We start from the raw sequence: 9,617 nt of genomic DNA on the forward strand, positions 1-9,617 counted from the left end.
TTAAAATAAAGATTCTCGAAAAGGGAGAGCAAATGATTATAGTCTGGCAATCCACTTGTCAGTATTTAACTTAGGAAACCCACATGTGAGCTCATACTTGAATAAACGGCTCTTCATCCTAACGTAATTTTTTAATGTTTATTTATTTTTTGAGAAAGAGAGAAATAGAGCGTGAGCAGGGGAGAAGCAGACAGAGAGGGAGACACAGAATCCGAAGCAGGCTCCAGGCTCCCAGCTGTCAGCACAGAGCCCGACGCGGGGCTCGAACCCACGAACCATGAGATCATGACCTGAGCCGAAGTCAGATGCTTAACCGACTGAGCCACCCAGGTGCCCCCTAACACAATTCTAACAGTAAAATATGAAAACATGCCTGAACCCACAGAACTAAGAGACTAGCCACCAAAGTGGCCGTGGAAGAATGTGACACATGTGTCACACGGCTGATTTACCGTGTTGCGTTATTACAAGGTGACCTAAGTGCCATGAATATATGGGCAGCAAAGCCTTGTTGCAGCTCATAGCAGTTTCAGCCCTAACAAAACACGCCCCACATGACATACTTTAGAGACTGGATCCCATTCTCTGCAGCCCGTCACCATCAGACAGGAGCAGGCAGGCGTTCTCTTCCGGGGAGCAGAAGACGTGGGGGCTGGGGACACAGCCCGTGTGGGGGATCTGAGAGGGAGGGGGTGCACCCTCACGCCATTTCGGGGATTCTCCAGGCCCAACCACATCCCCCCACGGATGGCAACAATTCTGGTGTCCATGTCTAGTTGGAGAAAGTAAGATGTGAAGAGATGACATTCCCTGCCCAAGGTCACGAAGGTCGAGTAGAGGAACAAGAACTTGATCCCAAGTAGTCCTTCTCCGGGACCTGAAATCTTAACCAAATACCAGTCTGCTTCTGCACAAATAAAATACTAGGAAGATGCTCAGACACACGCACCCGCACCCCCCCCCCCATATCATTCACAAATGGAAAAAATATTCGTGGAAGCATGTCTGATTCCACAGAGCGAAGCAGGTGATTTCAGCTCTCCTCCTGGCTAGAGAACCGTCAAAGTCCCCTGAATTTCCTGAGGGTCAGTGGAGTGACGGAGCCAGGCACGTCAGATTCTGGGGGGAGAGCTAGACTTCATCTTTGCAACAGATGACCTAGAAGAAAGTCAGTTCGTGATACGGATTAGTGAACTTGCAGGTGCTTGAAAAGGTGCACCTCTAGAGTTTTGATTAGTGGAGAGAAATCCATTTGGAAGAACAATTTGCAGAGGCTTGCCACCGGATTCTGTTCCGATCAAGCTGTTTGTGTTTCCCTTGGAGCCGCAGAAAATACTCAACACACATGTTTGAAAACACAAAGAAGGAAGGGAAGCTTGCCTGTGTTGGTTAGCACAGTAGAAGTCTCAAATAACCTAAAAGGACTAGAAAAAAACCAGGCACCAGAAGTTGGCAAAATCCATTTTCATCAAGTGAAGTTATGGAACCTGATCTGTGTAAGTGCTTGTCTGACCGGAGGAACTGCGTTAACAGTTCGGTGCCTATTTCCATATGAAATAGACAGGAAGCGACACGCATAAATCCGTTTCAAGTGGATTGAAAACTTAAGAAAGACAGAGCCATAACACTTTTAGGAGAAGACATAAACCAGTAGCTTCACGGCAGCTGGGCAGTGACGGATCCAGAATGAAAACCACGGGAAAAGAAGTTGATAAATTATATGGCATTAAAATTGGGACCGTCTGTTAATTAAAACATGTCAGAGAAAGTGGGAAGACCCAGCCAGAAACTGGAAGAAGGCGTGTGCAGGCCCGTGACGTACAGAGAGGTCCCATAAATCTCGAAGAAGGCGGCCACACAGCTCAACAGACAAATGAGCAAGGGGTGTGGGCGGCACAGCTGTGAGACTCACACATGAGCAGCTGTTCGACCTCAGTACAGGTCATCAAGGACATGAACTCGTAAACCACGGTGGGGCCGTATTTCCCCATCGGCAGAGACGCGAATATAGGTCTGACAAATGCAAATATGCTGAGGATGTGGCCACACGGAAAAGCTTGTAACCGCAGGCTGTAACACGTCCACACAGCGTGTTTGGAACATATTGTGGTGTTATCTATGAATTTGGTTTTTTTTTCCCCCAGTTTTATTAAGATATAGCTGACGGGGCACCTGGGTGGCTCAGTTGGTGAAGCGTCCAACTCTCGATTTCAGCTCAGGTCGTGATCTCACAGTTCGTGAGTTCGAGTCCCGCATCAGGCTCTGCACTGACAGCATGGAGCCTGCCTGGGATTCTCTCTCATCCTCTTTCTCTGTCCCTCCCCTGCTTTCTCTCTCTCTCTCTCTCTCTCTCTCCCTCAAAATAAATAAATACACTTAAAAAGATAAAATTGACATAGTATTTATAAGTTTAATGCATATGGCATGATGATTTGATAGTTGGATGTTTTGTGAAACGATCACCTCAATAGGTCTATAACATCCATCACCTCACATGGTTACGATTTTTTTTCCTTGTGATGAGAACTCCTAAGCTCTCTCTTAGCAACTTTCAGATGTACAATAGAGGATTGCGACCCATTGTCACCACGCTGGACGCTACATGTTCAGGAGGTTTTTATCTTGTCACGGCAAGTTTGACCACCTTCACCCAGTCCCCCCACCCCTGACTCCCCGCCTCTGGCAACCACACATCTGACCTCTATTACCAGGAGTTTGGCTTTTTTCAGATTCCACATGTAAGTGGGGTCAGATAATATTTCTTTCTCCGACTTGTTGCAGTTAGCATAACGCCCTCCGGGTCCATCCTCAAATGGTAGAATGTCCTTCCACCGTGCATCTACACCGCACGTTTATGCATTCATCTACTGACAGACACTTGGGTTGTTTTCACGTTTTTGCTTTTGTGAAGAATGCAGCAACGAACGCGGTGGGTGCACGTACCTCTTCGGGACAGTGATTTCCTCTCCTTTGGGTTTATACCCAGAAGTAGAATCACTGGCTCACGTGGTAGTTCTATTTTTAGTTTTTTGAGGACCCTCCGTACTGTTTTCCCCAGTGGCTGCACCAACTTACAAACCCACCAACAGTGCGTGAGGGTTCTCTTTTCTCCACATCCTCGCCAACACTTGTAACCTCTTGTCTTTTTGACGAGGCTAAGTACCTGTTCAGGTTCTTTGCCCATTTTGAAATTGGAGTATGTGTTCTTTTGCTATTGAGTTGTATGAGCTCCTTATTTATTTTGGATATTAACCCTTACCAGATGTGTGGTTTACAAATATTCATTACGTATTAATTTTAAAGATACACCTATCCTCTGACACTGCACTCCAAGTCCTAGGGAAGCTTTTTAGCAGCACTGTTTGTTAAAGAAAAAAAAAGTAACCAACTGTGGAATGGAGAAATAAACTGTGGTATATCCATACAGTCACGTAGTGGAATATTATACAACTGTGAAAAGATCTGCAGTCACAATAATAACATGAATGAATCTTAGTGAGTTGTTGAAGAATATATGTAATATTATTCCATTTATTTAAAGTCTAAAAATGTACAAATTCAATATTTATTGGTACAAAACGTCAAAGAAAAGCAGAGGGATAAAAACACAGAAAATTCAGGATAGTAGTTATTTCAGGGAAGCAGGAGGTAGGTGGGACTGGAGGGGAAACCGGGGAGCTTCAGAAATCAAGGTAATACTGTATTTTATAAATCGGGTGACAGGCACATAGATATTTATTGTGCCGATATACCTTTTGCATCTTAAGCAGGTGCTGTGTGTATCTATGCAGTATTTAACAATTTTGAAAAATCAAAGGTTTCGATACTTTTTTTTAGCATTGGTGGTATGGCACACCATAACACTCTCCTGCAGCTATTTAGAAAGGTTTTTGTTTTTGTTTTTTATTTTTTTTAACGTTTTTTATTTATTTTTGAGAGAGCATGAATGGGGGAGGTGCAGAGAGAGAGGGAGACACAGAATCCAAAACAGGTTCCAGGCTCCGAGCTGTCAGCACAGAGCCGGACGCGGGACTTGAACCCACGAACCCTGAGATCATGACCTGAGCCAAAGGCGGATGCTTAACCGACTGAGCCACCCAGGCACCCCAAGGTTTCAGTTTTTTAAATTTTTCCAAAATTAAAGATTTTGCTCTACCTTTTTGTTTTGTAAGTCCAATTTATTTTCAGCCAGTTTATTCTTATTCTAGACTGTTTATGCTAGAAAACAAAAGTAAAACCACCTGAATATCAAAAGGTTATTTTATTATTTCTTTCATTAAGTGCACGCCATTTTCTTTCTGTTGTTATTACAAAAGCAATTTGAGTCTTGACTGAAAATCAAAAATGTAGCCCAACAAAAGTAGCAAAAACCCAACACTCATAACCCACCGTCCAGAGAGAGACAAGCCCGTGACCCTTCTGTGGCAAGCCTTTCAGACCATTTTCCTCATTGGCTACGAGTTCCTGTAGTCGTGGGAAGAGTGGTGTTTTGTCACACATGTCTTCTAATCTAATGTAATGTATTTAGTCAATCTAATTCAAAGTGCAGAAAATTCTGGGCTGCCCTCTGTCTTTTGCCTCCGCGACCTGAGGGATCCGTAAAATAATCCCGTTGTTTTACCAAACTAGGGCCGAGATGGAGAAGAGCTGCCCCTGTGAGGGTCCAAGCCAATCGGATGGTGGTGGTTGCCTCACTCGGTGCGGACAGAGCTGAGCCACAAGCTCTGTCTGTGCCCAGGGCTCTGGAAGTGAGAGGACAGGACAAGAGGGCTCATGCCCAGTGGTGCCGTCCCAGCCTGCAGGCCTCTGTCCACGTGATACCTCCCTCTGCTCCCTCTATTTTCCCAGGCTCCACTCACGATAGCCTCACCCCGTTTGTCCTCCTCCTTTGCAGCCCATGTTGAACCTGGTTCCTCTGATACCCAAAGTGTCTGTAACTCGAGCTCTCTAAGTACCACACTTGCGTTGAAGTAGACAGACCTACTCTTAAAATGTCATGATGGGTGCCTGGAAATCTGTAATGGCTAGAAGCATTTAAAATTTTAATAACTTAATTGGCAACGTTGTACATTGCATACTATCAAGAACTCCCTAAGAAGGAGGTAAGAACATCGAAAAGGAAAACATCACAGCCTAGATTTGTCCTTCATATTGATGACTGTAGACGTTCCTGTTCAAACCAGGGCTATTATGGTGATCGGAAGGGCCAACCTGAGAAGAAACTGCAGAGAATATAGAATTTGGACCAGGGTTTCACATATTAAATCTCAACAAAATGTGAGCCATCACATCACACCCATGCATTTTTAGAAACTCTCCCTCCGTTAGCATACACAAGACTGGAACTCCTCTTGGTGGAGTAGGTCTTGGCACTAAGAAGTCTCTACTACTGAAAGAGGGGGCTGGTCCCTGATATACCCTAAGCTGTCCTGTGAACCTGGTGAGTCATCTGCTGCTGTCCACCCACGGTGTTACTGCGTGCTAGAGATATCCCCCAGAACTGGTTACCCAAGGCTTCTCACCTGAGACTCAAGGCGGACAAGCAGGTGTAGAGCAAAGAGCGGGGACTCTATAACTTTTACATATCTTCGCATCCTGCCAGGGGACGCCCGGGTGGCTCAGTCGGTTAAGCATCCCACTCTTGATCTCAGCTCAGGTCTTGATCTCAGGGCGGTGAGTTCAAGCCCCACGTTGGGCTCCGCGCTAAGCGTGAAACGTGCTTCAAACAAACAAACAAACAAAAACACATCCTTCCAGTCACCAGCTCTGGGCTTTGGGGATATCTCTTAGCCTGAGTCTTCTCTGTCAAGGAAGATATAGCACCCACTCCGCAGCAATGTGGGGAAGAGGAGGAAGGTAACGTGCCAACATTCCGCAGCCCAAAGGCTAGCCCACCGTTTGAGCTTAACCATTGCCCGTTGTGTCACGTATAACCAGGGAATGATCCTCCAGGATCTGATAAATTGCCCTTTATTTCTCACTGCAAACTTTTTTTTATGGGTTTTGATGCAGCTTATCCATAGTGTCCTTTTCCAGCTTTAAGGGACACTTTAAACTCATTGCTGGTAAGGCAGCCTCCCCACCCTCTGCGTATGTCCATGGCCTTCTAGCTCTTCCACGAGGTGTGACCACAACCACAACAGCATGGCGGCACGCTCGGGGGACGCGCGCAGGGCCCCTCACTCGGGTCGCAGTGGGAGCCAGGCGCGACGAAGGCGTGGCGCCTCGGAGGTGTGGCAGCCACACACACACGCGACACCCACCCGGGACCCAGGTGACTTCGGCCTCCGGGACGGGCTCTGAGGGGCTGTGCTGGCCTGTGGTGACATAAACAAAGGGATCCCTTTCTTCTTGAATCGCTTTGCTGCTTGCGATCGGGGTCACAAGCCAGACGTTTGGTTGCCCTGATATGAAGGCGACTCGAAGACACAGGAAATCTGAAATTACAAGAAAGCCCTCAGGCCTCTCTTTCACGCTTGAGGGGGAGGAATCCTTGAGCTGCAGGATGTAAAAAATTCAGAACTGCGCCCAAATCTTAGGTAAACCACTAAGTCCTGTAACCGTGTCGTCTCCGAGACGTCTCTGGCATCCCTTAATGGCCCGTGGGCCAGTGTTCCGGATTCTTCAGTATCCATCCTACGCATGCTTTGCAAAGCCCTTCTGCATGCATGTTTTATGCAATCTCAATAGCCAAATGAAATAAGTAATATTTCCCAGCACCTCAGTAGTACGAAACCAGAGGCTCCAATTCCAAGGCCAGTTCTCTCCCACTCGACGGCAGCACCCATGGCCCGTGCCTTGTTCTTCCAGCTCCTCGCCTGCCAGGCTGTGCACAAATCCACCGTCTTTGGGAGGCTCACCCCGCATGCACACACACAGTGTCACAGCCACACACAGTGTCACAGCCACACACAGTGTCACAGCCACAGCAAAACCCCCGAGAGGTGGACTCAGTAGAGCGAGAGGGAACCAGTGATTGTCCAGGCGACCGCGATGCCTGGGTTCAAGCCCCATTCCTGGGCTTGGCTGCGTCAGCTGCGACCTTGAGCAGGTCACTTAACCCATGTTTGAATTGCCTTACCTGGAAAATGGAATAATAGCGGAACTTGAGGGTCGCACAGATGAATGCATATAAATCACTCAGATCAGTGCCTGTTGTGTGGCTCAAACCCCACTGGTTCACATCGCTACCCTGGCAAATCCGTTTTCTGTCTCGGGAACCGTAGGCACAACAGCCACCCAATCACGAAAGGCCATCAGAAGACATGCCTTCTCCTTCTGAGGTAGCGTTCCACTCCGGGGAGGGACAGCCTTCGTTGTTTGTTTGTTTCTTATTTCACAGACCGTCAGACGATTCATGAAAGTCCATTTTAAAGAATGTCTCCTGGGGCATCTGGGCGGCTCCGTCGGTTGAGCGTCCGACTTCCGCTCAGGTCACGATCTCGCGGTCTGTGAGTTCGAGCCCCGCACGGGGCTCTGTGCTGCCAGCTCGGAGCCTGGAGCCTGCTTGGAATTCTGTGTCTCCCTCTCTCTCTGCCCCTCCCCCATTCACTCTCTCTCTCAAAAAATAAATAAACATTAAAAACATTTTAATAAAAAAAAATAAAGAACGTCTCCTAATGTTCAGAGCAGAAGCAGAATGAGCGTCTTCTATCAGGAACTCACCTACCTGGGGCCCTTGCAGCTTTGCCCGCTCACGTCTGAGGCTCTTCACACACGGTAGTGACTGCATTCTCTTGAGCTCCGGGGCACAGATGCCCAAGTCCCGGGAAACAGAAGTTTCTCATATTCGGCCCCCATCTCACCTCAGTAGGGCTCAACCACGTCCAGTTCGTGCGGGGTCTACAGCGGAAGAGGGGCCGCTGTCCCTCGTCTGTCCCTACAGACCTCTGTGTGCTCCCCAGCGTGGCGGCCCCGACCACATGCGGCTGTTGGAACTTACAACCGAGTGAGATCAAATCAGAGTAAAAGTACTTTCCCCAGTTGCAGGAGCCACCCTCCCAGTGCTGGACAGATCTCCCTTCTCTTCTTGTTTTCTGCCCTCTCGGCTGCAGAAAGGCAAGGACTTCCTCCCTGAACACCAGATCGGAAAGGTGTCGCTTCCTCTCTTCCATTTCTTGCCAGTCGTCTCCCTCTCCCCAGTTCGCCCGCACCGACGCAGAGAGGCTGTGCAGGAGCTTCAGTCATCATCAAAGGAGCTATTTTGGACCCTAGTTAAGCAGAGGCTCTGACATGCAAACTAATCTAGCTATTATTTCCACCCCGGGGGCGGGTGAGAGATAGTCCTACCTCGTCCTGAATTCTCGCATATGTTAAGCAGAGCTAACAGGGAAAACCGACATAGTTGTTTCTTAGGTTTATGATGTTGTTCGGCCTTCTCCACCCATGATGTGGGCATCTGTGTAATTCAAGGCATTTGATGTTAATGCTAAAAATAAAGATGGGGATTATGGGCCGAATGACGGAAGATCTGAAAAGCTCGGGAGGAGATCCTAGGAGCTGCTGAGGGATGGGGAAGTCGGGGCTGAGCCACAGTGGCGGGGGGCAGGGGGCTCTCCCAGAAATCAGAGCAGTCTGGTGTCAGGGGTGCGGGCCTGGGAGCTGGTGGTCCCTGCACAGCAGCCACCAACCTCAGGGGCCATGGGACCCTCCACGTGTGCAGTAGATGAACCGAACTTTACACTGTATTTAATTTTAATTTAAAAACTCGTACTTGATCCGGTTACTGGAATACCTGGGGTACGATTGAAGTAACTTGAATATGTAAATCTACTTTTCAACCAGACATTTAATGAAATCTAAATACAGATTAAGGATTTCTGATTAAAATTTAGAATCCAGGCTGAGACGTGCTCTAGGAGTAAAATGCACACAATACTTCGAAGACTTAGGACCAAAATGTGAACGATCATGCGAATAATTTTTATGACTGTGCGTTGAAGTATTCATTTTTTGATATATTGGGTTAAATCGCACACTTTGTTAAAACTGACTTCATTTGTTTCTTTGTACATTTGCTTATTTGTTAGTGCGGTATGATTGACACACAATGTCACATTAGTCTCAGGGGTACAACACACTGAATGCACATCTCTATCCATTATGTCATGTTCCCCACGAGCATAGTTGCCATCTGTCACCCTACAGGCTATTACGGCACCATTGACTGTGTTCCCTCTGCTGTGCCTTTCATCCCCGTGACTTATTCCTTCCAGAGCTGGAAGCTGTACCTTCCATTCCCCTCCCCCATTTTGCCCATCTCTTCCCATCCCCCCTCCTCTGGCCACCACCGGTTTGCCCTCTGTATCGATGGGCCTGCTTCTGCTTTTGTTTGCTTGCTTTTTAGATTCTGCCTAGGAGTGAAATCACACGGTATTTGTCTTTCTCTGACTTATTTCACTCAGCATAAGACTCCCTAGATACCTACATGGATGTTTCTTTTCCCTTTTTAATGTAACTACTAGAAAATTGAAAGCCACACATGCGGTGGGCCGCCTGGGTGGCTCAGTCGGTGAAGCGTCCGACTTTGCTCAGGTCATGATCTCACGGTTCGTGAGTTCGAGCCCTGCGTCTGGCTCTGTGCTGCCAGCTCGGAGCCTGGAGCCTGCCTCGGATTC

General features: G+C 47.7%; 1 long non-coding RNA gene across 1 annotated transcript; it reads right to left on the minus strand.

Annotated features, from left to right (window-relative positions):
* Positions 1-4,246: 4,246 nt before the first annotated feature.
* LOC123586052 lies at positions 4,247-6,258 on the minus strand. The gene is made up of 2 exons (XR_006706572.1): positions 5,523-6,258; positions 4,247-5,222 (listed from the first exon to the last, which is right to left on the minus strand). It is a non-coding gene; the product is annotated as an uncharacterized LOC123586052 (long non-coding RNA).
* Between the last annotated feature and the right edge of the window lie 3,359 nt (positions 6,259-9,617).

The sequence above is a fragment of the Leopardus geoffroyi genome, chromosome C3 (assembly GCF_018350155.1).
Source record: "Leopardus geoffroyi isolate Oge1 chromosome C3, O.geoffroyi_Oge1_pat1.0, whole genome shotgun sequence".
Lineage (NCBI taxonomy): Eukaryota > Metazoa > Chordata > Mammalia > Carnivora > Felidae > Leopardus > Leopardus geoffroyi.